We start from the raw sequence: 27460 nt of genomic DNA, 5'->3' as shown, positions 1-27460 counted from the left end.
ACCTGGTGTGCCCACTAGCAAGCGGTGGCACACGACGGAAGAGAGCCCATGCGGCTAGTCCTGGAGCCGCTGTCACGCTCCTGTCGCCTGCCTAATGAAGCCTAACTCAAGAGTCAACCAAGTGGAGCCCACCCGCATCGGTTGTGGCGCCACGCCGGGTATGAGGTGAGCCCAAAGATGTGAAGGGGTTGTGGGGACTGCGGCGCGACGGAGAGTGACCGCCAGCATGGGCCCGCCGGAGCCCACCCCGCCTCAGCAGGTGAAGGTTGCCGGCCGCGGGAGGACGGGGAGTGGAGTAGCTAACCACTCCCCCGCCCACACGAGGAAGACAAGCGGTGCCCGTTTTCCCCACCCCCGCGAGGAAGAGAGTGCTTGGCCCTCAGCCGTCCGGAGCGGCCAGAGGCAATGAGGACAACCCCTCAGTGAGGCCAGAAGGGCAGTGACCCACACCCCACTTGGCGCTATGAGGCAGGAGTGCGGCGTGCGAGACACGCTGCGAGCAGAGGAGAACACCTCCGGAGGTGCATGGGTGAAGAGCAGCCTCCTGTGTCTGTGCCCCCCCTGCAGGAAGTGAGCGCGAGTGGCCCGCTGGTACTAAAAGTGAACAGCCGCTAGAGCAAAGGAGCACCCCGGCGAGGCTCGCAACGTGAGTAAAGCTACTCAGGCCCACCCAAGCGCAGCGGGGACAATGTCGGCACAAGCGGTAATTACAAGGGTCAAAGCACGTAAGGGCTGCTGAGCGCATACTTGGTTGAAGCTGCACCCATCCGAGATGCACAGGGGAGAAGAAAAGACACATACCTAATTGAGGAGAACTGTACCGCAGCCTGCTGGGGTCTGGGTGAATGGGTGTAGGCAGCAGCCATCGGTGAAGGTGCTCCTCCACTAGGATAGTGAGCACGAAGCTCCCAGAGCATTAAGAAAGCTGCCGAGGCTGTGGGAAAAGAATGCAGCACTACCACCCAGTGGCCATTTTGTGGTATCTCACCCGCTGGTAAAACAAAGTGCAACAGAACAGGGACAGAGTGACTGGAGAGCACTAACGTTGCTCGGAGACAGTTCCAGGCTGCTGGAACCGACAGAGAGGAGTTGGCTGATGGAGAGCTGCCCGGATGGCAAGTAGGGGCATCAACAACAACAACAAAAAAAATAATCAGTGCCAGGGGAAAGAGTAGCATGAAGAGGCTGCAAGGAATGCACCTAAGGCGCTTTATGAGGAGTGTGCAGGAAAGTGTCAGGAGTACATGAATGCACAACAGGGACAGCTATTTGCAACACACAACCAATGGTGAGGCAGTGCATATGCTCTGAATACCTGGACATGCAAATCCGGAAGGAGAGCAAGAAGAAGATGTGCAGGAGGTAGAGCACGAGGAGCACGCTCATGGTGTCAAGAGAACCCTGAAGAGCGTCTAAGGTGAAAGGCAGCGCATGAACAGGAGCTGCAGAACCCACTGACAACGTGAAGGGTATCTGCGAGAAGGGAACCCTGAACATAGCTGAGACTAAAGGTGCAGTGGTACCTGGTGGCTACAGGTTTTCGCTGCAGCAGCAGGAAAAGGTCAGGTGCACCATCAGAAAAACAAGGGCAGTTCAGGAACCCACCACCAAGCAAGTGCGCAGCAGCACGGGAACAGTGGCTACAGCTCCAGGAGGGAAAGACTGACGAGAATGTGCAGCAAGCTTGAGCAGTGAAGCAAACGAAGAGCGCAGTAGAATGTGCACAAGGAAGCCGACCTGCCCTCGTAAGGGTAAAGCCGACCTGCCAGACGGTCGCACAGAGAAAGGCAACCTGCCAGACAGTCGCAAAGAAGAAGCCGGCCGGCCAGTTGGTCGCAAAAAGCGAACCCACCAGAGGGTTGCGAAGGAGGTGACCTCCCTGAGGTCGAAGAGGTGGTCGGGCAGACTACCAGAAGCAAGGATACCCGAAGAGAGCAGAAGAGCGCCAAGTCCTAGGTGCGCGACAAACACACCCAGATGGTTGACTGCATGGGCAGGCGCCCAGAAGAGCAAGACCCTTCAAAGAGAAGGAGGAATTCTGAAGGCATCAAGGGGAACTGCAACGATATCCCCAAAGAAAGGATGGTGCCGACGAAAGGTCCCACGGCCCACAGAAGAGTCGAGAGACCATCTTGACGACAACACGACCGGCGAAGTGTCCATGTGGCGTCAACATGAGACACGTGGCAAGAAACCACCTCCAAGTGAGGTCCTGGTCGGATTGAGGAGAAGAGGGTGACAGGATGCCACCCTGCAAAGAAGGAAGGAACAGTGGCACAGCATCACAGGGCAGACAACCACCACAGGCGTGCAGGAGAAGAAGGAGCAAAGTGACAGGGCAGAGGACTTGTATCATCACAAGAGGAGCACACCCGAGACACCAGACAGCCACCAGCCGAACCGACGTCCCAGGAGACAGCCCATGGAGAAGAACCAACTGTAAGACGCAGCTAGCGCGAACCGAGTCTCTCTTCAACGCTTCCCTGTGAGACCGTCCAGTCCCAAGCATCGGCAGTCTAAGTCAGACAGCATCCCTATTTCTCACCGCAGGTGCCATGAGGGAGGGACAACCTAAGCAAGATAAAGGCAAGCTGCGAAGCCCCTCCGGTCCTCCTCGCTACACAAGATCACCCCAGACAACAGACCGCTGCCTGCTGCCCAAGTGAAGAACAATTACCATTTTATCAACACCACCAAGGAGCATTGCACCACCTGAGTCAATCCACACACTCCAGACAACCGGATTTCAAGGAGGCTAGTCACCCAGGAACCGTCTGTGTGCCCCCATCAGCCTTCAGCATACTGAAGTAGAGCACAACCGGCCATTAGAATATTCACCCCTCGGGATAACGCATGACAAGGCCGTGGCCCTGTTGGGAGTTCTGAAGCGACCCCTATGCACGGTCTACACGACGGCCCGCACAGCCCATGCTTATTGCGCTTCTCATCCCAATGCAGACACCCAGGGGGATATTCTCAAGAACTTGTGATAATTATCGCAAAATTAGCTTAATGCAACTTTGCACATCGCAGTCTATCGCTGGAAAATAACACAGTGTTAACATTGTATTCCCAACCCGGCGGCACCATGCGATAGTCTCACGATAACGCACCAAATGACCGCATTAAAATCAACGCAACGCTGAAAAAATGCAAAACGCGAAAAAAGTTGCGATGTCCCAAATCGTGATACAAAAATCAGCGATAACCAGCGACAGGCCTGCAATACCCACGTGTCATGCGGGAAAATGCACTATAAAAGCAGAGAAAAAAACACCATAAAAAATGGAACTGCTTAGCACCATGAACGCACCCGGACCGAGTGCAGAGGACAATGCAAACCACATAAGCTTCAAGGATGACCGGCAATGAACCTCGGGGTCGGGGAAGGCCAAAGAAAAGAGGAAGATGTGGTTCAGTCTGCAGGAAAACAGGATCATCGTTACGGAGGTGATAGAACATTACCAACAACTGTTCGTCACCTCCAACATGTCATTGGCAACAAAGACGCAAACAACGCAAACCATCTTGGACCATGTGAATGCAGTTGCAGCGTTGAGGAGGACAATGGAAGAGGTCAAGAGGCGCTGGAATGATGTGAAGGGCAAAACCAAGAAGAAACTCGATGCCAACATGAAAGCAGCAACGCAGATTAGAGGTGGGGTTCCAGCGGCACACCAGGAGCTGGATGACATGGAGAAAATGGTAATTGAATGTAGCGGACAGACAGACGCTGTTCTGCTGTGAGGTGGTCCAGGTGCTGGCACAAACAGACTTACGATCGAGTAAAAAGCCCAAATTGGATAAAAGCAATTGTAATTACTAGCCAGACAGAGCATCCGCCCGCGTACTTTACTGAACCATTGTGTTCCAACATACGTGTAAAGAGCCAACACCTTGAGCTCGCAGATACGCCCATTTGGAGCACACACCAGGACCGCACACCCATCGTGCCTTTCTATGCTCTGCATTTGGATTTTTATCGTTGTGCCATTTAGAATTTTGCCAGCCTACTCCACCCTCACATCGGTGCCCGCTGGGTCCCATGTGAGTACTATTGTCTTCACTACATTCACAGTGCCACACTTCTTAAACAAGGCTGTGCAGACTATCCTTCAGGTGTCCCTACACCCCTAAGTCCTGAAGAGACCCTATATTGTACACAATTCCGAAACGCCGTCGACTGTTTACAAAAACGAACCATTAAAAATCATCACTTATCATTGTATAAAGCGCGGTTCACACACTGTATACCTCCTAATGGTCATTTTTTTTAATGATATATAGGAAACCTTGGATATATGTCAGAAATATGTCACCACTGTTTTAGGTTCCATTTTTTCACTGGGACACTACTCACTATTGTTAGATTATTATTTAAATACCATGTATGTATTTTGTTGAAAAAAACTGTATAAATAATTGTTCATGAAATACAAATTTAAGGTGTGTTCAGCTGCCTCTCCTTTTGACATCACATTAACCAATTACATTGCCATTGTGTATATTTTTTATATCAAGATTAAGTTGCCATTGCCCATTAGTCCACAGGAGCCATTGTTTTTGATAATAATTTAAGCACGCTGGTTCCATGTGAGTAGGGTTCCCTTGTTTTTGGTTCTCGACATGGAGAAAATGGTGACCACAGTCCTCAGTTGGGATACGGTGCCAGGAGTTGAGGATCCGGACACTGCTCAACATGACCTGACACAACATCAACAGGGTGAGTACTGACCAGGGACTGGGGGGACGGGGGAGATGGGCACAATGGCACACATGCACAAGTGAGTAGAGCACACTTCACACCCACAATGGCTCTGGATCATGTCCCTGATCCCTGTGTCACACTGCAGCACACATACATACACCAAGTAGGCCCCTGTCCACTATGGGCACAGAGGTGTCCCTCCCCACACAGCACCAATCTCACAACCAACCCATGCACACGTGTTAAAACCAGCAAAGCTGCGTGTCTGTGAGCCACACCGACAATGCAAGTGACCCTGCATGACGAATAGCATGGCTGCAGTCCAATTATCATGACATGGTGCACGCCACAACACTGGGGTGGCTGAGTGTGGAACACATCCGTAAAGGAGCAGGTCACACTGACACATCCACGTGCACAAACAACCCCTGACGGCAACAACACATCTGCAGATAAACCATGCCCAAGAGTCCAAAATACAAACAAGAGCCAAAATTAGCCAAGTCTGCAACATCTCAGCACTGTAGAAGCATAGAAGTCAAAGGCACACCACCTCAAAGGGATAAGGGGTGGAAAAATCACAGCTGCAGGGCCGACTCTCCCACCATACAGCACACACACATAGCAATAACAGCATATCAACATTGACGACAATGTGGCACAAAGTGCAACACGTTCACTACAGAACAGAGGACACAACTGGTTCCGCTTGTGCGTAGAAACTGTCCAATCACATCTAGCATAGCAGGAAACTGTGAGATGAAAATGTACGTGTACAACCTCACATCCGTGATGTAGATCAAATGTCCACTGTCCCACATCAAATAGTCAGCTCCTCCCAGTCACAATATGCATTGTCATGCAGTCTGTATGTAAACTTGAACAATGCGTCAACATACATGTCAACAAAACATTAAAATACATCTCCCCTTCACATTGCAGAGGGACAATCGACCCCTCCGGCATACCAGAAAACCCATCAGTGATGATGAAGAGGACCTACACACCTTCGACAACGATGCCCTACAACAGCTCATGGACATCTTAGGCAATCTACCTCCAAGAGCAGGGCAGTCCAACTGCATCTAGGAGACCCCACCCCCTGCACAGACCACACAGCAGGAAGCACCCACCACCACGGCTGGCTCCCAGCACCTCACCGAAGCACACATCGCATTCCAAGGACTGGTGTCAGACTGCCAGAAGGAGGTGGCAGGAACAGGTGCAGGTGGGGTACGACCTCATGGCAGCTGAACTAGTTACATACGTCGGTGTCTAATTCCCATCAGGGACCACTTACACTACCCAACGGACACCCACACTGCGACAGAGAAACACACATTTGCATATTTCCAGTACTGAACCACGCTCAGAGCCCCGGGATATTCAATCACACCCCTACGCTGGACTTGCGTATGCCAGCCCAGTCCACTCCTCTTACGTATGAAGGAGGATGACAAAGTTACATGTCCATGGTCTTACCCACTGCCTAAGGTGATATGGTTGCGTCCGCTGTACACAGCACAAGGTAATGTGATAGGGCCCGGGGACATCATGCATAAGTAATGAACACACAGACACACTTTGATAGTTAGTTGAACTGGCTACGAGCACGTGCGCCCGGCCACTTTTTATTATCAGGGTCACCTGACCAGTGACGCCTTTGCTGGATGGGTGAGGGGTGAGTGTGAGCCAGCCCTCAGGGAGTGGTTGCTGCTGGCAACAAATTATACAGTGATCACTATTAAAGCAGAAACAGAAAACACCAACATAACACAAACAACTGCGAGGCATCCTGTAGCCGGAGCAAGTACAGAGGTCACCCAATATTCAATCAGAAGGGTCCGTGAGTTGCAGTGCACTGAGGTAGGGGCACCAGAGCTGAGCGTGTTCATGTGAAGAAATTGTCTCGGATTGTGTCCCTTCGGGATATTCCTGCTGCAGCTGCAGTGGGGTGTGTTACACCTGCCTCATCTTCCACATTATCGTCCCAGGTCTTCCCCACTGCCTGAGGTGACGTTGTTGAGTGAGCTGTCCACAGCACAAAACTCAATCAGAAAGGGTCCATGAGTTGTGGTGCACTGAGTTAGTGCACCTGAAGAGCTGAGCAGGGTATCAACCTGATGATGGCATCCAAGACAGGTGTGAGCAGCTCTGTTAGTCTGGCTGTAAGACTCTTTTGACTCTGGCAGTTGTTGGTTGGAGGTGGTCCTGGCGGTGGTGGCATGTGCAGCCAGAAGAGGTGCGTCCAGGCAGGTCAGGACTCGATTTGATGTGTGAGCCCTTCAGGCCGCAGATGAGGCCGGAGGCAACGGTCAGCGCAGGGCCACAGACACATGGCATTGATCCAATATTCAGTCAGATATGGTCCATGACTTCAGCTGCACAGAGCTAGTGGCATCGGATGCACTGCCGCCGGCACAGGCACACTGCCACGGGACATTGACTTGCGGTGCACTGAGGTAGGGCCACGAGAGCTGAGCGGGTCCTCGTCGATGTCCAAGGTGAATGTCGCAGAAGGTTAAAGGGACAGTGGAAGGTGTTCTACCAGGGCATGATGCAGAGGGCAGAACCAAGCTGAAACAGGCAATATGGAGGAGATGAATGCTACAGACTCATGTCTAACACCAAGTCAGTGCCAGCCACATGATGATGAAGACAACCCCCAGGCCAAAGACTCAGGCGCCACCAAAGTTCAACCAGAGAGTGTCCCTGATTTTCTGTGCACAGAGTTAGTGGCACCAGAGCTGAAAGGGGATGCAGTCTACGATGAAGCGTGTCTAATGGTATAAACTCTGCCATTAAAAAATCAAGACTCAGTTCCAAATATGTGACCTACTGGACCACAGTGTAGGCCGGCAGCAGCGGTCAGCGCGGGCTAACCACTGTTCAGCCAGCTTCTCCTGGAACTCTCACACATGACGTTGAAATAGCATGTGGCGATGATTTGTGGTCGACGGAGGTAGAAGCACCAAAGCTGAGCGTGTGTGCAGCCTGCAACGATGCTGTGTCCTGCCTCGTCCGGACTGGATTGGATTAGTGTGAGGCCTGCTGGACCGCAGTGTAGGCAGTACACAGGTGACCCCGCGGTGCTGGACTGCAGTGTTGGCCAAAAGCAGTGGTCAGCAAGGGCCCATAGACACGTGTCGTTGAATGCTATGCACAGAGTTCGTGGCACCACATCAAAGGGAGTACAGTGATTTAAATTCTGCCATTAAAATATGTACTCTGCCATTATGTAATCAAGACTCAGTTCCAAATGTGTGACCTACTAGACCGCAGTGTAGGTTGGAGGCAGCGGGGGAGTACGTCAAGGAGAAAGAAGTGCTGGGGGCCTGTGTCGCGGACGCCGTGATGGTCTGAGGAGGCTGCCATGGTCACGGGCCTCATGCTTGGAGCTTGCAAAGACACATGGTGGTCCCTCTTTGACACACGCCGGTGTCGGCAGGTTAGCAGTGTGGCCTGGTTGCGCAGAGGCGGCCATGACGGGTATGGGGACCTGTTGCCTGGGGTGCAGCAGGCGCACATGATGGCAGGCACCGCCGCTCACTGCATGGGCCTCGTGGTGGGCTGGAAGGCGCCGCCCTGGCAGACTCGTTAGCCGTTTCGGAAGAGAACCACGCCCAGAGCAACAGGCTTTTTATTCACAGCCCTACGCTGGCCTGGCGTACGCCGGGCCAGCCCACTCTGCTAACGCTTTCAGGGTGGAACTTAACAAGCTACATTTCCGCGATCTTCCCCACTGCCTGGGGTAACATGGTTGCATCCACTGTTCACTACACTCCAGACACCAGCAGTATATGTCGACATGGACATGTCTGTTGTCTGCATACTGCTGTCTGGCCAGCACATCCACGCCACACTTGGCATTGTGTACTCTCTCATTCATGGGTCACTTGCATCCTTCTTACATGCCTGGTTCCCACCGCTCCCCACATTCTGCTATTGTGTGGCTGAGGTGCCATGCCGTTGATGGCTTGTGTACTTGTCTAGCCCAGGTAACCACAGTAAGTTGTGCTGTCGTGTCTGGTAGGTGGGCATGTTGTTTGGCATGTTGTATGTGAGTTTGTAATGTGTGCATTCCCAGAGTTGTGAGTTGCATGATTGTGGAGTTTAGGTGTGTGGTGTGTTCATTTGGTACTTACCAACGAGCAATACATTCCCATAGGTCCCAGCCTCAAAGCGCTGGTTGATGATGGGCTGTCGGAAGATGAAGAAATCATGCACCCTGCCTGGGTAGTTGGCGACGACATTGGTGAAGAGTCCCAGGTGGCCTGCACATTGATGGAATGTGTGTGCTTCCTGTAGTGGTAATTGTGTTCGGTGGCAGCAGGGGGCACGAGTAGTACATGTGTGCTGTTGATTGCCCCCAACACGTGTGGGAAGCCAGCTATGGCGTAGAAGCCTTGCTTGGTCTCCAGCTGTTCCTGCGCAGTGTGTGGGAAGTAAAGGTGCTGGTGTACCAAGCTGATAATGGCATCCAAGACATCTGTGAGGAACTTGGATAGGGCTGACTGTGAGACTCCTCCGACTCTGGCAGTTGTTGGTTGGAATGTACCAGAGGTCAACAGGTGCAGCACAGGGATGTTGGTTGTCCGCTGTGTTGGTACCGTCAGCCTGTGGGCAATGATGGTCAGGATGCAGAGGGTGGTTATCCTTTTGAGCCTGTAGTGGGCAATGACATCCTCTGGTATTATGTCTCTGAGGCTGGTGCATTTTCTGAAGGTCCATTGTCTTTGTCTGCGCTGTCTCTGTGGTAGTCCGGGAGGTGGCTGGTGGAGTCTGGGGGGGTTGGGCCTGGGGGTGGTGTTGGTGGGTGTTGTGGCCCTCATGGGGCCCCAAGCTGCAGGATCAGTAGCTTCATGGCATCTGTTGTTCTTCAGGTGTGGCTCTGGGCTGGGCTCCCTTTTATGGTGCAGGTTGTCGTCCAACTTAACATCAGGTAAGAGCAGGTGTTAAATCCCTGCTGCTAAGGGGCCTAATTGCATATTTTGTGATCTTATCGTCGATCTGGCTGGTCGTTGAGAATGTTGTGAAGTGGTGTTGTCGCAGCTTTTTGCACGGGAACGCCTGCTCTGCATATCATTAGCGTTAGTTGCAGGTGTCATCTGTGGCGTTGTTCTTTGCGGCTGCTATCGCCGGAAAACTGGTGATTTTGGCAGTTAGCACCAGCTTGTGAATAGGGCGATAAATTTATCGCCACTTTGGCTGCAATAAACTGCCTCTAACTTGGCGATAAGTCCTTGAGAATATGCCCCCCAGAGCGCTTTACATAACATACGCATTATACATTGACAATATATCATTTAAATGTGTAAATCAATGTACGAGATGTGCTACATGAGACAGTGAGAGTTACAAGTTGTAGGGGTCACATGCCCTTCATTCTGTGCTATATTAGGATTACAATTTATTAATTACAAGTAACAAAAAGATCTCTGTGTTCAAAGCAGTAGCCCATTTACCTACCTACATAAAATACAAATTTGTCATTTGCATGTGCTTTGCAAGAGACACATTAACCTTCTAAACTACTTTGATTAAAATCTGGCATTAAGAAAACATAGATCTCTATAACAATTGCTTTAACCTCCAAAGTTATCTCACCATTATTAGTATTCCTCTAGTACACCTCTGCAGCGGATGCCTTAACCCCATAAAATATTTTAAAATGCATACTCCATAACCAATTACGCAGAACATATCTACCATCATGATTCTCCTTGTTGCCAATTTGTTTGTGGCAGTGTTAAAAAAGAATTGTATTAGTTGAGGCCCAGATTTGAGTCTGGATTCCACCATTTTTTTGGCTCGTCCCAACACAAAATCTTATTTGTTAGATCTCATAATGCACTTAAATGTACTCATGATATACCTGATAGACATATGTGTGAGGTCTTTATATCTGATGTCACTTCTTGTGATGTCAATTTCAGTGAGGTCACTTCCTGTGATGCCACATGCAATGTCACCCGTTGTGACTTCATCCGCTGTGGTGGCATGCGCCATTAAGTCACTTCCATACAGCCTAACTTGTTTAGTCCTTCCACTTCTGTGTTTTAGGACTTGTGTCCTGGTTTAAGTTGAACCAAAAGTCTACTTTAAACAATTTTAACACATTAATATGTTGTCCTTGAATTTCACATTCTTGCACTTTCTTTCTAAAGGTATTTCCATTGTGCTTATAATGCTTTTCTAAAGCCCATATTTATAAGTTGTCTGATCTCCCTTCTTTCGGATTCACATGGTACGGCTAGCATAAACAGATGTAGGTTTTACAGTGTTTTAGTAAATATTCATGTTCTGTTATACACATTACTCCTGTGAACCCATGAAGAGGAAATGTTGATTGAACATCTATCCAAGTCCCATTTACAGTTGTTACATCCATGATAACTGCAGTGCCTGATTTATGAAGTGCACTTCAGCATCCAGGTAATATAGCACAGTAGGGCAGAAATCATGTTATGATCGAAGGAAAACAGATTTACTTTTTTTTATCCAGGCACCGTAATGACACTTGATTGAATAAGGATTTTGCACTGGAATCTGGCTGAAAAATACTGTAGCTAGACGAAAGGAACTAAGGACACATTTAAGCTGCAGTTAGGAACGGTCTAAATAATGATTTTTTCAATGAAATTAATTACATGTGGAGCAGAGAAGCATATATTATGAAGATTTTGCTAGTCATAGGGAGGTCAGCGAGCAAAGAGAGGAACAAAGTAGAAGGCCGGGTGCCTTAACGAGGTCAGGTAAAATGGTTGTGAATTACAAAATTAGGGGCATATTATCAAGGGCCTTATCTCCGCTTTTTTACTTAAAAAGCCAAAAAAGTGGAGATAATGTTTTCACCCTATTTACAAGGCAGTGCTAACATGCATTAGCGCATGTTAGCAGCCTTTTTACCAACGCCTCACTTTGCATCTCTAATGAGATGCAAAGAAGGCGTTTCCCACTACCACAACACTGGAATCAAGGAGTTACAGCACTACTCCCTATCAACAAGCTGGCCCAGGACACCAATACCTAGGTTAGAATCCACGCTAACCGCGGAAAATGCTGGTAGCTAACGTCTGCTAAAAAGCAGACTTAGCTACACATATTATGAGAGGTGGATTCTATGGCTGAATCCACATCTCCCTGTTAGCAAGGTTTGCCTTATCGCTTCCGTTGTATCGCCGGATTTCCAACGATGTGCGCGGATTTCGCCGTGGACATATGCGTTGTAAATAATGCAATATCTCGGCGATTAAATCCGGCGATAGCCGGCGCTATGCTAATCCACACTAAACCCGCTCAGCGATGTTTATCGCTATTCCTCGTTGATATGCCCCTTATTTTCATGTAGAGTCGTGGTATTTTATCTCTTGTAATATATACTTAGGGGCATATTATCAAGAACTGAGTTAAAATTATTGCCGCTTTAGCGGCAGGAAACTGCCGCTAAAGCGGCGATAATGGGCTTGGTAATATGCCCTAGAGAATTCCAATAGAAGCCCATGTTCACACCAGAACATGGGCTTCTATTGGAATTCTCAAGGGCATAATATCAAGCCCATTATCGCCGCTTTAGCGGCAATTTCCTGCCGCTAAAGCGGCGATAATTTGAACTCCGTTCTTGATAATAAGCCCCTTACTTTCTTGAATAATATTGTTGTTCTCATACTTACACATTGCATTGTTACGAAATATTTCACAAAGACACACGTGCCCCTGTCAGAAAATAATTCCGCAATTGCCAAGGGCTGCCATTCTCATATTTGTATTTTTTGAGATGTAGTATGTATGGATTGAGACTCCCACAGGAAGCTTCCGAACTGCTTCAGAAAATAAAAATCCATCAAAGCTGTACTGTACTGTACAGTCCAATTTTGGGACACTTTTGTTAGGGATTGCAATGCTGTTTTTCTTTTTTTTTTTTAGTTAGAGCTACGACTCGTTGCTTCTAAACGCATTTCCCTAAAGGAAGGGGAAGATTTGGCTTTCTGATATTTTCACTACAAGATACTGGGGCACACTGATGTTGTTCCCTGTGCTTTCTGCTTAACTCTATGTAATGTTGCTTCTTTTTGTTCCATCAAAAGCTTGTTGGCAGCCGCTTTGGTCTGTTAATGTAATAATAAAGTCTTATTAATTTGGAATGCCGGTATATGGGTAATACATGACAGCCATTGCTGTAGTGCACCAAGGTAATACATTTCTCTAATGCATTATAATATATCACTTAAATATCATCTTTAAATATGACATATATATTTATAAAATGCTTGTTCCCTCTGAATGGTATCTTGGTGCTGAAGGACCATATGTTTATTGTTGCCAAATGAATGACTAAAATGATTCAACTGGAAATCCAACCATTTAAGTCAAACATCCATTTATGAGTTGTGAAAATGCATACTTTTCGGTATGCACATATTGATTCAACAAATCAAAAGTGTCTAATTTTGTAGGCTAGGTTGCACATGGGAGAGCTTATTTGCTGTTGGCCGGAGAGCTTCCAGTTGCTCACGAGCTACTCCTTAGAGAGGCCTGTAGACACATGGCAGAGTGACTGATTTACATAAGGAAGGTGGGGGTAAAACATAGCTCTTTCCTTAAATTGCTACATGTGTTCTTGGATGGAGGAGGTATGGGGAGCCGATGCACTACTATGATGGTGGGACCAGCCAGCAGATTATCATGTGTATTGTGGAAACTGTGGGGGATATTCTCAAGAACGGGCGATAATTATCGCCAACCTAGGTTAACGCAATTTTACATAACGCCATCTATCGCGGGAAACTAAAGCTGTGTTAACAGCGTATTCTCAACACACCGGCAACAGGCGATAGCTTCCCCTATAACACGTCAAATGTCCATGTTAAAATTACCGGTACGCCGACAAGAAAGGGAACCTGAACGTGAAAAAAGTGGTAATGGGCCCAACAGCGATAAAAATATCAGCGATAAGCAGCGCCAGGCTTGCTATTCCCACTTCAGGCGGGAAAAATCACCATAAAAGCTGCAAAAAAAACCAAAACGCACAACTGAGAAGCACCATGGAGGAAGCTGGAGCAACTACAGAGGCCAACCAGAACCCCACAAACTCTGTGTGCATTTATGATCTGTACATGGCACATATGTCCAGGGAACACCTTGGTGTGTTCCACGCAAGGTATTCCTGCTGGCTTTTTGGTTGGTGTGCATCTCCCATGTTGCTGAGGTGTTCACTGTGCCCCATCCCCCTTACGTCCATGTTGCTCGAGTTGTGGGAATTGAGTCACAGGGTGCATCTCTGCATCAGGGTGGTTCATATTTGAGCCCAAATTACACCCGAAATGTCATATTTGACCCCAAATGACACCCTGTTGTGTTTTTTGAACACCAATGACAGCCTTCGTGTCATGTTTTTGTACACATGTGATACGATAATGAGTGGGATTACGTACTACATTTGACACCGTGAAATGGCATTTTGAATACGTGACACCCTAAACAGCCTCTCTGTACAGAGGTGACATACCCACCATCTATTTGCTATTTGTGAGATTGTTAGCACTTAATGTTGCACTTACACTTGTCAGAGTGATGTGCTAATGCGGAGGACTGACAAGCTAACAGGGGATGTGTGTTGCAATGAATGTATCTGCACATGCTGTTCATGTGGTCATTTTGTATTGTTCCATGATTGCTAAGGACAGTCCCAATGTGACGTGCTCATGCGAAGAAATTGTTAATGATTGAGTTCCGTTGGGCTATTCCTGCTGCAGCTGCACTGGGGTGTGGTCCACCTGCCTCATCTTCCTCATCATCGTCCGGTGCATCTGGCACAAGGATCCATGGGGCATTCGTGCGTACACATATGTTGTGTAATACACAACATGCAATGATCATCTTGCACATTACTTCTGGGCTGTACAGGAGTCTTCCACCTGTGATGTCCAGGCACCTGAAACATGACTTAAACACGCCAAATGTGTGCTCAACAATGCCCCTGATGCGTTTGTGGGCCACATAGTACTGCCTCTGGGCCGGGGTGTTAGGGGCTCAGAGGGGTGTCATCATCCACGGGCAGAGTGCATTATTCGAGGCCCAGATTTCAGTCTGGATTCCACAATTTCTTTGGCTCATCCCAACACAAAATCTTATTTGTTAGATCTCATAATGCGCTTAAATGTACTCATGATATACCTGATAAACATATGTGTGAGGTCTTTATGTCTGATGTCACTTCTTGTGATGTCACTTTCAGTGATGTCACTTCCTGTGATGCCACATGCGACGTCACCCGTTGTGACATCATCCGCTGTGGTGGCACGCACCATGGAGTCACTTCCATTCTGCCTTACTTGGTTAGTCCCTCCACTTCTGTGTTTTAGGACTTGTGTCCTGGTTTAAGGTGAACCAAAAGCCTACTTTAAACAATTTTAACACATTTATATGTTGTCCTTGAATTTCACATTCTTGCACTTTCTTTCTAAAGGTTTTTCCATTGTGTTTATAATGCTTTTCCAAAGCCCATATTTATTATTTGTCTGATCTCCCTTCTTTCGGATTCTCATGGTATGGCTAGCATAAACAAACAGCTGTAGGTTTTACAGTGTTTTAGTAAATATTCATGTTCTGTTATACACATTACTCCTGTGAGCCCATGAAGAGGAAATGTTGATTGAACAGCTATCCAAGCCCCATTTGCAGTTGTTACATCCATGATAACTGCAGGGCCTGATTTATGAAGTGCACTTCAGCATCCAGGTAATATAGCACAGTAGGGCAGAAATCATGTTATGATCGAAGGAAAACAGATTTGCTTTTTTTTATCCAGTCACCGTGATGACACTTGATTGAATAAGGGTTTTGCACTGGAATCTGGCTGAAAAATACTGTAGCTAGACTAAAGGAACTAAGGACCCATTTAAGCTGTAGTTAGGAACGGTCTAAATAATGATTTTTTCAAAGAGATTAATTACAGAGCAGAGATGCATATATTATGAAGATTTTATTAGTCACGAGGAGGTCCACGAGTAAAGAGAGGAACAAAGTCGAAGGCCGATTACCATAACGTGGTCACGCAAAATGGTTGTAAATTGCAAAATTATTTTCATGTAGAGTCGTGGTATTTTATCCCTTGTGATATATGGTCCTTGTCGTCACTTACTTTCTTGAATAATATTGTTGTTCTCTTACTTACACATTGCATTGTTACCAAATATTCCATAAAAACACACGTGCCCTTGTCGGAAAATAATTCAGTAATTGCCAAGGGCAGCCATCCTTATATTTCTATTTTTTGACATGTGGTATGTTTGGATTGAGTCTCCCAAAGGAAGCTTCTGAACTGCTTCAGAAAACAAAAATCAATCAACGCTGTACTGTACTGTACTGTCCAATATTTGGACACTTTTGTTACGGATTGCAATGCTGTTTTTATTATTTAGTTAGAGCTACGGCTCGTTGCTTCTAAACACATTTCCCTAAAGGAAGGGGAAGATTTGGCTTTCTGATATTTTCCCTACAAGATACTGGGGCACACTGATGTTGTTTCCTGTGCTTTCTGTTTAACTCTATGTAATGTTGCTTCTTTTTGTTCCATCAAAAGCTTGTTGGCCGTCGCTTTGGTCTGTTAATGTAATAATAAAGTCTTATTAATTTGGAATGCCGGTATATGGGTAATACATAACAGCCACAGCTGTACTGCACCAAGGTAATATATTTCTCTAATCTAGATCACTGAAATATAATCTTTAAATATGACATATACATTTATAAAATGCACGTTCCCCCTGAAAGGTATCTTGGTGCTGAAGTACTTGGGGGCAGATTTAAAAGGACTGGCGCATCTCTACATATTAGCAGGGATGCGCCAGTAAAGATGTGACACGTAAAACTACCCTTGCGCCACCATGGATGCGTTGCATTTACAATGCAGAACACCATGGCTCAAGGATGGTCCGATGTGTGTCGCATCTTTTGTCATAAGGCCAGCGCATTGCTGGAGTTGTGTCGCAAGCGCTGTGCAACTCCAGCAACGCTCAGGGGCGGCCTATATCTAACATGCTGCGTCACTCCTTACGCCTGCTTCAAGAAGGCATAAGGTTTTGACGCAGCGGGGTCGTAAAAGTGACTCAGTGAAATCTTGTAGATTTCGCTGCGTCACTTTTACTAACCTTCCTGGTGACGGAACGCCCACCCTGCATACAATATACCTGACGCAGGTATAATGTAGCACAGGGCTTTACAACTTGATGCATATCACAAGATGCGTCATGTTGTAAATATGTCACATAGTGGCACATTGTTTACGACGACGCTGCTTCACAGAAGTGATGCAACAGTGTCGTAAAGATGTCGCAAGGGGTTTGTAAATATGCCCCTATATGTTTATTCTTGCCCAAATGAATGAATAAAATGATTCAATTAGAAATTCAACTGGAAATTCAATCATTTAAGTCAAACATCTATTTATGAGTTCTGAAAATACATACATTTTCATCTCAAATGAATTCTTTTGAATTTTGGTATACACATATTAATTCAACAAATCAAAAATGTCTAATTTGTAGGCCAGGTTGCACATGGGAGAGCTATTTGCTGTTGGCCGGAGAGCTTCCGGTTGCTCATGAGCTATTGGTTAGAGAGACCTGTAGACGCATGGCAGAGAGACTGATTTACATAAGGTAGGGGTGGTGAAACATAGCTCTTTCCTTAAATTGCTGTATGTGTTCTTGGATGGGGGAGGTATGGGGAGCCAATGCAGTACTATGATGGTGAGAACACCCAGCAGATTATCATGTGTTCTGTGGAAACTGTGCGTCTTTGTTTATTTACAAGAGCATTTCTCTCACTGAGGGGGCTAAATGCAAAGGTTAACTTATGCATGACTAAATCTGCACGCGGAAATTTAGTTTGATACTTTTTAGTAACGTTTCTCCCCTTGGGCTATTTACCATTTATGAGTGTAAAAATACTCAAAAGTGTTGAATTAAATGTCTCACCACTGACCTAGCATGTGTAGTCACTAAAAACTACAAATACAAAGTTACTACTAGTAGAGATTATAGAATCATATTTCACATTCCCATTACTTGGTGGGGACCTGTGCTCTGTGATCTCCACATAATAAAGTATAGGCAAAGTGTAAATGTTTATTAAACCTTAAAAAAATAAGATTAAATATTTTAATGAAATATATTATATATGGACCTCCCTCATGGCCAACAACCTTCGGAGTTTTGGTTGTCCCAGGTGGGCACCCACCAAAGATAAAACAAAAGGTAAAACAATGCATCATTAGGCTCCCAACGCTGTCCTTAACACATGAAACAAAAATGCTATGGGTGCCCTGTGTGGTACAGGGGCACCCAAAATATTGAGAAAAACAAACAAAGAAAGAACAATAAAACAGTAGCCGCTTCACTATTAAAGTGGTGAGGGTACCCATTCAATATTCACTGCCTCCTCCAGGCTCCAGTGTTATAGGAAGGCTGCAAGGATCACAGCCCTCCAAGAAAAGTTTAAAAAACACACTGTAATTCTCCTGTGTCATTGAATTCATGACTCCCGTAGGGCTTAGCATTATTTTTGAAGCACTCTGAGTTAGAGCTTTGTGTTCTTCAGCTGCAGTAGGGAACCCCTTGAGGTTGGTTCTATGGCTGTATTGCGTGGCGTGAAGAGTGTTAAAGAAAGACGAAAACACAAATGTATGGTTGTTTGAAAGAAAACTGCTTTGTTGTAAATATTTTTGTGTCACTTATTATTATACTTTGCCATGTGTGTATCTATAATGATTACTTTGGAATGTGGTTATTGATAAATTATTGTGGTGACTTTTTGACAAGCCACAAGGTCTGCTTTAGAAAGGTTGATGTGCTGAATCCCTGCTAGAGGCAAAAAGACCAGGGGTGGACCAGAACTCTTTGGTGTGGTCTTCCCCCAAACCTTTTGCCTTCATCATCCTCTTTTCTAAAATGTGCTATTGTTGGCATTAGGACTTTACCACTGCTAACCAGTGCTAGAGTGTGTGTGCTCTCACGGTAAAACTTGGAAATATTCACGGAAACCTGATTGGCAAATTTAATTTACTTGTAAGTCGCTAATACATGGTACTATGTAGTACCAGTGCCTGTAAAATAAATGCCACTTGTGGACCTGCAATACTCATTGCTCCACCCACTAAAGTAGCACTTTAAAACATGTCTCAGGCAAATGTATGACATTACTTCACATACATTCTTCATGCATGGCTTTACAATGTGGTTATTACAACGACCGCATGCCATTACATCGCAAGTTGTAAGAGCGACTTGCTGTAGGGGGCGCGCTGGACTTAGGAATAGTATTAATTACTATTCCTACTCCAGTTTGTGCAACAGCAGGGAAGATGTTGGATGTAAAATCCAACACATTCCCTGGTGTTGCAGGCCCCCTACAGCAAGTCGTTTTTATGACTTGCGATGTAATGGCACGCATGGTAACAACGCGGTCGTTGTAACAACCGCGTTGTAAGGCCATGCGTTATGGAAACAGCGTTGTAAACTCTGTTTCCTGCCTCAGTCCTGCCAGTGCAGCCGGTAGTGCAGTTTTAAAGTGCTACGTCAAACTACCTGGCACATTAAACTTTTTGCAATGCCCAAACTTCCTTTTTATTACATATATGTTATCCTTAATGTAGGCACTAAACTGCCCCTAGGGTAGGGTTTGCCGTATTTAAAAAAGTGGGACATGCGTTTTTAAGTTTTACATGTCCAATACTGAAAAACTCCTAAATTCATTTTTTACTATTGTAAGGCTTATCTCTCACATAGAATAATATTGGAGTACCATATTTTATTTAATAAGTGCCTTATTTTAATTGAGAACAGGTAAAAATATCATGTTTGTACCCAAAAATTAATTGAATAATTTAAAATTGTCTTTCATGGAAAATCGGATTTTAAGTCACAATGCTGAAAATGCCACTTTAAGAACGTCCAAATTTTTTTATCCTAACTATTTGGTGCCTGATGCCAGTGTTTGGGGTAACATGACTGTGAATGGCTTAGCTGTTGGGCTTTGCGTATTCCTCTCAGACAGTGAGACATGGGGGACTAGTTGTTGGCAGGATGGGCCATCCCACCAGGATGGCTCTGGCAGAGCGGTTCCCTGCCTCACTTACACTTCAGAGGGCTGCCTGCAACACTCACTCAAAGGAACCTAACGCTAGCCTTTTGCCACTCCAGACTTCTTGGTGCGTTGGCAGGGGAAGGGTGCATCCTTCTAGAACCAGATGTGGGAGTACCATAGAAGATTCTCCCACTGGCTGGTGCCAGGTAAAAATATTGGACCCTCAGAACAACTCTTCAGTACACTCTTGGACATGTGAAATAATTCATAAGGACTGCCTACACACCCAGGGGACTGCCCTGCTGCTTAAGGAATGCCTTGTTCCCCTGAGGACTGACCTGCCGCTACCAGAAGACGGCCCTGCTGCTTCAGGCCTGCCCATCTGCTTGAACCCAGGACTATGAGAGTGTCTGCAAGGGCTGGTTGGCTGGCCTCCTGTGTGAGATACAGGGCTATAACAAGCTCAAGAGAACTGGAACCCTGTACCTTTCCTCTGCTAAAGTGAGTCCTAAACCCCCAAGTGAGACCCCCCAGATCCTGGACCCTTGAAAGTAGTGTGAGAGATCCTGCCTAACCCTAAAAGTTGGGACTAGAACATTTTCACCAAAGAGTGGCAGAAAAACCGACAGAAGAGTAGGACGTATCTACCAGCCAATCCATTAAAGGGGCATCGCTGGCCAGCCTGACTTTGTGGTAGCTCCCACTGCGTTCTTCTCTGCAGTAGCAAATGCTGTTTAGCAGGACCTTCGAGCAACAATATCTGGTCTCTTTCCATCTACAACTTTCAGCTTTCATCCCACTGAAGGTGTTTGACCTCCAAACAGTTGTCTAAGTTAAAATATTTTTTTTTCACTGGGCTTGATGGCGACAGGCTCCCCATCTATGTCGAGGACCTCCTAGACCTGGAAATCCAACTTCTTCTGCTCTGAGCTATTTGCTACCATCGTCAACGAGTTTACCTAGACCGTGCTCAGTTCTCCCGGGTGATTAAGACCCCAACTCGGGCACAGCCTGCTATCTTGCCCTGCTGAACACTATGCTGTCCTGGACCTTTCTTCAAAATGCCGTCTACGTCCAAAAGTAAACTGCAACAGGGCCCAATTCACATTGTTTATTCGAACCACGCTCCATCGTGGTCAGCCTCAACTTTTAACTTTGCCCCTGTCTCGCACAACCAGATGCCCACACTGACGCTTTAACCTTTTAGGAGCTAGATTTCACTGAAAACTTAAAGTGATTGGATTGAATTCATTTTGGTATCATTTTATTTTTTTAAATGTTGCTCTGTTTTTCTAAATTCCTGTGAAAGTTTTCTTGTATTGTGTTTTCTGTTTTTTTACTGTTTGGGTGCTACATAAATACTTTACACAGTGTCTCTAAGTTAAGTATGACTACTTTTGTGCCAAGCTACCAAGGGGTTAAGCACAGGTTAATTTAGTGACGTTTGTGGTTCATCCTGACAAGGATTGTAGTTGATGCTTGTGTAGGGTTCTCAGTCCACTTCGAAAAAATAACCAATTTTTACCTACCAGCCTATTATATTTTGGTTTTCTGACCCTTTGACAAAGTCAGCAGGTCTGCATTACTTAAAATGACACCTTTTTATATTGCCACTGTATGTAAAAAAAATGGTAAAGTGATGTATTAGGTGGAAATATCACTTAAAATGTAAAGTTTTAAAATAAAACAAGCACTGAAATTCTCCAGTTCTAATTAATTAAAGTCAACTCACGCCCTCGCCATGCACTGCTTATGACTTCACATAGTGCATCACTCATCACATATTCTATGGAATCATTAATAACATCACTGATACATCATTTATGATAACAATGTGCATGGCAGGGACGCATAAGTGAGAGTTTTTACTTGAAAGAGAGAGTAAGCAAAATATTAACATGATATGGATTTAGGTATCTTTTGTAAAGTGCTCATTAGTTTCTATGATGATGGGTTTTTCCCAATTCCGGAGTGTGTAAATAACATAGGTAAGAATTTATTACATTTTTTCTTGTAGCTTCATTTTTGTCATAATATTATTTTGAGGCCTAAGTCAGAACATTCAGCCTACTTCAGAGAATTTGTGCGGTGATTTACAGTTGCACACCTTGCTAACTGTTCAATTACAACAGTAAGCCATAAGTACTACTGGCTTACTTTGGGAATTTCAGAAATAAGCCATGAGTGCCACAAGAGTAAGTCAAACTTACTTGTACCAAACTTGTTTGTGATTTGACTCCATTGTTGTTTGTGGCTATGGTACAAAAGTAGCTTAGGGGGCATAGCCTGATATTGCATAGGATATCAAACTCTAAGCACAATTTAGTATTGCATTATTCGAATCATCAATATGCATACCCCTACATTTTTGATTCACCGCCTCAGGAGTGTAGGAGTGACGGGAACAGTCTTATTATGGCTGCAGTCCTTCCGCGAGGGGAGATCTTTCCAGGTCTTCGAGGGCAATACCAATTCACGGCCCATGCCCTTAAAGTGCGGAGTCCCACAGGGTTCCTCACTGAGTCCCACCCTTTTTAATGCCGATATGGCCCCATTGGCAGAAGTGGTGTCCCTCTTTGGGATACACATGGTGACATATGCCGACGATACACAGTTGGTTGCATCTCTGCGCCATCCTAGCCAACAGGCCAATGGTCTCTTTTCCTGCCTGGAGGAAGTCGCAAAAATGGATGAGTCTCTCCCATTTGAAGCTCAACGGTGAGAAGACAGAGCTCATGATCTTTGGCAACACATTAAGCTCCTTTCCAAAAACGTTGTGGCCTTCCTCCATGGGCCTGGTTCCGACCCCTAAAACAGAGATTAAAAGCCTTGGAATCTGGCTTGACCAGAACCTCACCTTCAAAGCACAGGCGAGGAAGACGGCCACTTCATGCTATGGCCTACTGAGAATTATCTGTAAAATCCTCCCTCTCCTACCCTTGCTAGCAAAAAGACTAGTGACCCAGGCCCTGATTCTGTCCTGATTGGATTATGGAAATGCTCTTTATTTAGGTGCCCCAAAGGAGGTGATTTTAAAATTGCAGGTCATACAGAATTGTGCAGCGAGGCTGCTCACAGACACCCCTAACCGCTGCTCAGCAAGACCTGCACTACGCTCTCTTCACGGGCTTCCAGTACAAGAGAGAATAAACTTCAAGGTTCTCTGCATAGCCAACAAGGCACTGAATGGAAGTGGACCCTTAACTACAAATGCTATGATCCGCCCTTACAGGGCAAACAGGAAACATTGATCAAATGGAAACCATCTGGCCAGAAGTGGTGGAAGGCTCTTTTCACTCAATGCCTCCAGACTCTCGAATGCCCTCCCACTACATCTACGGAGCGAGCCGAACCATCAGAAGCTCCGAAAACAATTAAAGACCTGGCTTTTTCCATAAAGAGATCAGCTCTCTAAGTTACAACCGCAGCGCTGGGCTGCTTCCTGGTAGCCATGCGCTATACAGGTGCCAATACAATACAATACAATAGCAAGAGCATAGTTAATGCATGGATAATAATAAGGAACTTTTCCTCCTTTTGACAGATGTGTGGGGCTTGTATATAAAGCATTTCCTTTTGTGTTTACTGGAACATTACCTACATAAGTATGTGTCAGCCTGAAGAACCTTATTTTGGAGTAACTGAATCTTTCCCTAATAGATATTTTGGGAGTAAGTACACCTTCCATTAGAGTTCATCAAATAAGCAAACTTTTGTCAGAACCCTTAAGACCTCACCCATTGTGTCAAAACTGCCTGCTTGCAAGCTTAACCCCTTGCATGCCCTTGACGGAACCACTCCGTCATGAGCCACGGGCGCCATGTGCTCATGACGGAGTGGTTCCGTCATGCTGCGGCCGTTGGCGGCCGCTCCGCCCACGCGGCGCTAATTCCCCGCCTGTGCGGGCGATTAGCGCAAGTGGGTGGAGTCATGACGGAACCACGCCGTCATGAGCACAGCTCGCCCGTGACTCATGACGGCGTGGTTCCGTCATGAGCATAGCGGCGCTGCAAACCCCCCAAACCCCCCCAGCGCTGCGGCGGAATTCACGCCGCAGCGAAGGGGTTAAAGCTTTGTCCATATTATGTAAACGCAGGTCGTGTACTTTGGGTAGTTCTCACTCTTCATCAGGAGAGCTGATCTATCTCTCAGACTGCATTTGTAGCAACAATAACACTGAGGGGCCAATTATGATGTCATTAGAAAGGGCTCAGGATGGGATTCAGTATTGTCGAATCCGATTCGGAACCCTTGTATCCGACCAAATCGGTCACCCTTCCAGACGACCGAGTGCAATGCAAAGAAGCAGTCCGAATCAGTTCCAAACAGGATTCAGGCAGCCCAAGTCAATTGGAGCCGAATCGTACAGCCCAATGGAGCGAGTACAATTCCCGATTCGGACAGCTGTTCTGACTCGGTTTGTACAAGAAGAAACAGCTTTGGGAAACGGTCTTTGGGGGCCCATTGTGAGCCCCCTTCACCCGGAGGCGACCAAATGTGGCCTGTAGTGGTTCCCAAGGGACCACTCTTCCCAACCATGCACAATGTGGCAGGCACCATGGGGTGCCCACCACAGGGTGCAAGGTTTTTCCCAACCACCCCTTTTTTCAATGGGAGCCTGTGTTCACGATTGGTACACAGGCTCCCATTGAAGTCAAGGGGAATCTGACAGAACCGAATCCGTAAGCATCCGGACACATCATAATCGGATGGTAGGACACCCTAAATACGAATCGTTTGGAAAGCATTCCTAACCCAATTTGTTGGGAATGTTTTCCTAACGACATCGTAATCGGCCCCTAAATATGTCCATCTCAAATATCTGATTTCTATCTCAAATGAGAAATACATCAATGCAGGTTATCAAATATGACACTTTTAAAGTAAAGTTGTACCTAAGGGGGTAAAACATCTTTGTCATTTTCAGCACAACAAGGATAACTTCCTAAGTAATCCTATACCTAAAGACTTTGATGGAAATTCGCAAAAGTACTTGTGACCTTTCTGTCTTGGTTAGGATGGTAATTAACCTATTCCATTGCATAAATATGTTTTTTCAAAGCCAGATATTTTGCCATGTCTTTTACAGTTGTTTGACCTATCTTCACATACTTTTCTAATAGAACATGTTCAGGGTCGTCACACAGAGGAGAGAAGATGGTTCTGCTTGCCCCAATACTCGCTCTTTTCAGTGTCCGCGCTGTCTCTAGAATATGTATTTGTACATCAGAAATGTAAGCTTTCTCTGCTTTTGTCATATAAATTATTCTGGTAGATAGCAGCAGCTGCCATAGGTGATAAAGTATGCTGGAACTGCAAATAAATGGTTTGCTTGGCAAGGTGTCTATTTTAAGGACGCTTCCTGCTCTGGATAATGAGAGAAGGTCCCCACATAAAGCTATTGAGCCTCAATCCACAAAAGCTTGTGACAGGCCTGATCATGGGGCATTTTCTGAAATAGGGTACACTCAATCAGCAATTCAGATGTGTACAGTTCTCTTGTCTTGCACTGGTTATGGTTATTTTCAAGTATTCCAAGTTTATGTAATGTAGATGAGCTCCTGCAGGTGTCGTATTTCATTAAATTGTGTGTCTGGTATTATGAATAGCACTCATTACTATCAACACCCTTCAGCTAAGAATGAAAAGTGTATGAAAGAGGCATTCTAACTCATCTGTCTTTCTCAGTTTGCATTTCACCCACTCTAGTCCACAGTTTCTATTGACCTTTTTATAATCTCCATCCCACTTACTTTAAACTTTTTCTCGGCTGCTTATTATTTCTCTTTCACTCATCCCCCTTTAAATCTCCCCCTTTCAATTCATCTGTTGCAGTCCCTTATTTATTACCTCCAGAATTCTTCATTGACTGCATTCAGTTTCGATGCCCTTCTTCTGCTAATCTCTGTCCAACACTCACTTCTCAGTCTTATTCGTTCTTCTGCTTCATGAACTTCTGCTGCTTTAGTTTAATACCTGTGTCCACCTAAACGTTTGTCTACCTTATCCTCCTCCTTCCACTCCCTTCCTTTCGTCCCTTGACATTTCTCTATTCCTTTCTCTACCCGTTCTTCTCTTCCACATCTCCTTCTCTTCTTGCACCTCTTCCTTATCATATCTTTTCAGCTACAGCATCTCCCCATCCTTGACTCCACCTCAACCTCCAACCTTTTCCTTACCATTCTCTCTCCACCTCACTATTCCCCTTACTTTTCTGTCAATGTACATCACCATATACCATTAGGCACTCAGTCACACATTAATCCACCTGTGATTATACTCTCGCAAACCATAAAACAAATACACATACTATTGCTACGCACAGTGTGCATTTTCTTTGTGCATGCACTACTAATACTTGTTTGGTCTGCTTTGTATGTTAGAGAGGCTTGCGATGCTGCTGCTGCTCTGCCTGTCATTTATGCTGTGGAAGTTTAAACTCCTAATGCCCTCTCAATGCCTCTAACGAATGTTCATGGAACTTGGTAACAAGGCTTTTCAGTATTTTAGAGACAAAAGGATAAATGATGGTCATTGTCTGCCACCGCACCCTAGTACAGCGCCTCAGCAACATCGGAATCCAGGACAAGGCGCTGGAATGGATCACCTCCTTCCTCGACGGAAGAACACAGAGAGTCCGCCTACCACCGTACAAGTCAGAGGCCTCCGAAGTCATCTGCGGCGTCCCTCAAGGATCATCTCTGAGCCCCACCCTCTTCAACGTCTACATGAGCCCCCTCGCGTCCATCGCACTCAAACACAACCTCAGCATAATCTCCTACGCCGACGACACCCAGCTGATCCTCTCCCTGACCAACGACCCCGCCTCCGCCAGAGCCAACCTGCACGAAGGGATGAAAGAGGTAGCCGAGTGGATGACGACCAGCCGCCTGAAACTGAACTCTGACAAGACGGAGGTCCTCATCCTGGGCTCTTCACCCTCCGCCTGGGACGACTCCTGGTGGCCTCCCGCCCTGGGCACCGCACCCAAACCAACGGACCATGCACGCAACCTGGGCTTCATCCTGGACTCCTCCCTCTCCATGACCAGGCAAGTCAACAACGTCTCCTCGGCGTGCTTCAACATCCTACGCATGCTACGGAAGATCTTCTGGTGGATCCCCACCGAGACCAGGAAGACCGTCACCCAGGCCCTCGTCACCAGCCGACTGGACTACGGCAACGCCCTCTACGCCGGTACCACCGACAAACTCCAGAAGAGACTCCAGCGGATCCAGAACGCCTCAGCCAGACTCATCCTCGACATCCCACGAACCAGCCACATCTCCGGACATCTGAGAGACCTTCACTGGCTCCCCGTCAACAAAAGAATCACCTTCCGCCTCCTCACCCACGCACACAAAGCCCTACACGACCAAGGCCCGAGCTACCTCAACAGCCGGATCAACTTCTACGCTCCCAAACGCCACCTCCGATCAGCCAAACACACCCTCGCCGCCGTCCCCCGCATCCGAAGAGCGACTACAGGAGGAAGGTCCTTCTCCTACCTGGCCGCCAAGACCTGGAACTCCCTCCCGACCGACCTGCGCCTGACCCAAGACCACCTCTCCTTCAGGAAGAAGCTGAAGACCTGGCTGTTCGAGCAGTAGCGGCACCCCCCCCCCCCCCCAGCGCCTTGAGACCCTACGGGTATGTAGCGCGCTC

This window comes from Triturus cristatus, chromosome 5_2, assembly GCF_964204655.1.
Source record: "Triturus cristatus chromosome 5_2, aTriCri1.1, whole genome shotgun sequence".
Classification (NCBI taxonomy): Eukaryota; Metazoa; Chordata; class Amphibia; order Caudata; family Salamandridae; genus Triturus; species Triturus cristatus.
This window is presented reverse-complemented; position numbering follows the sequence as displayed.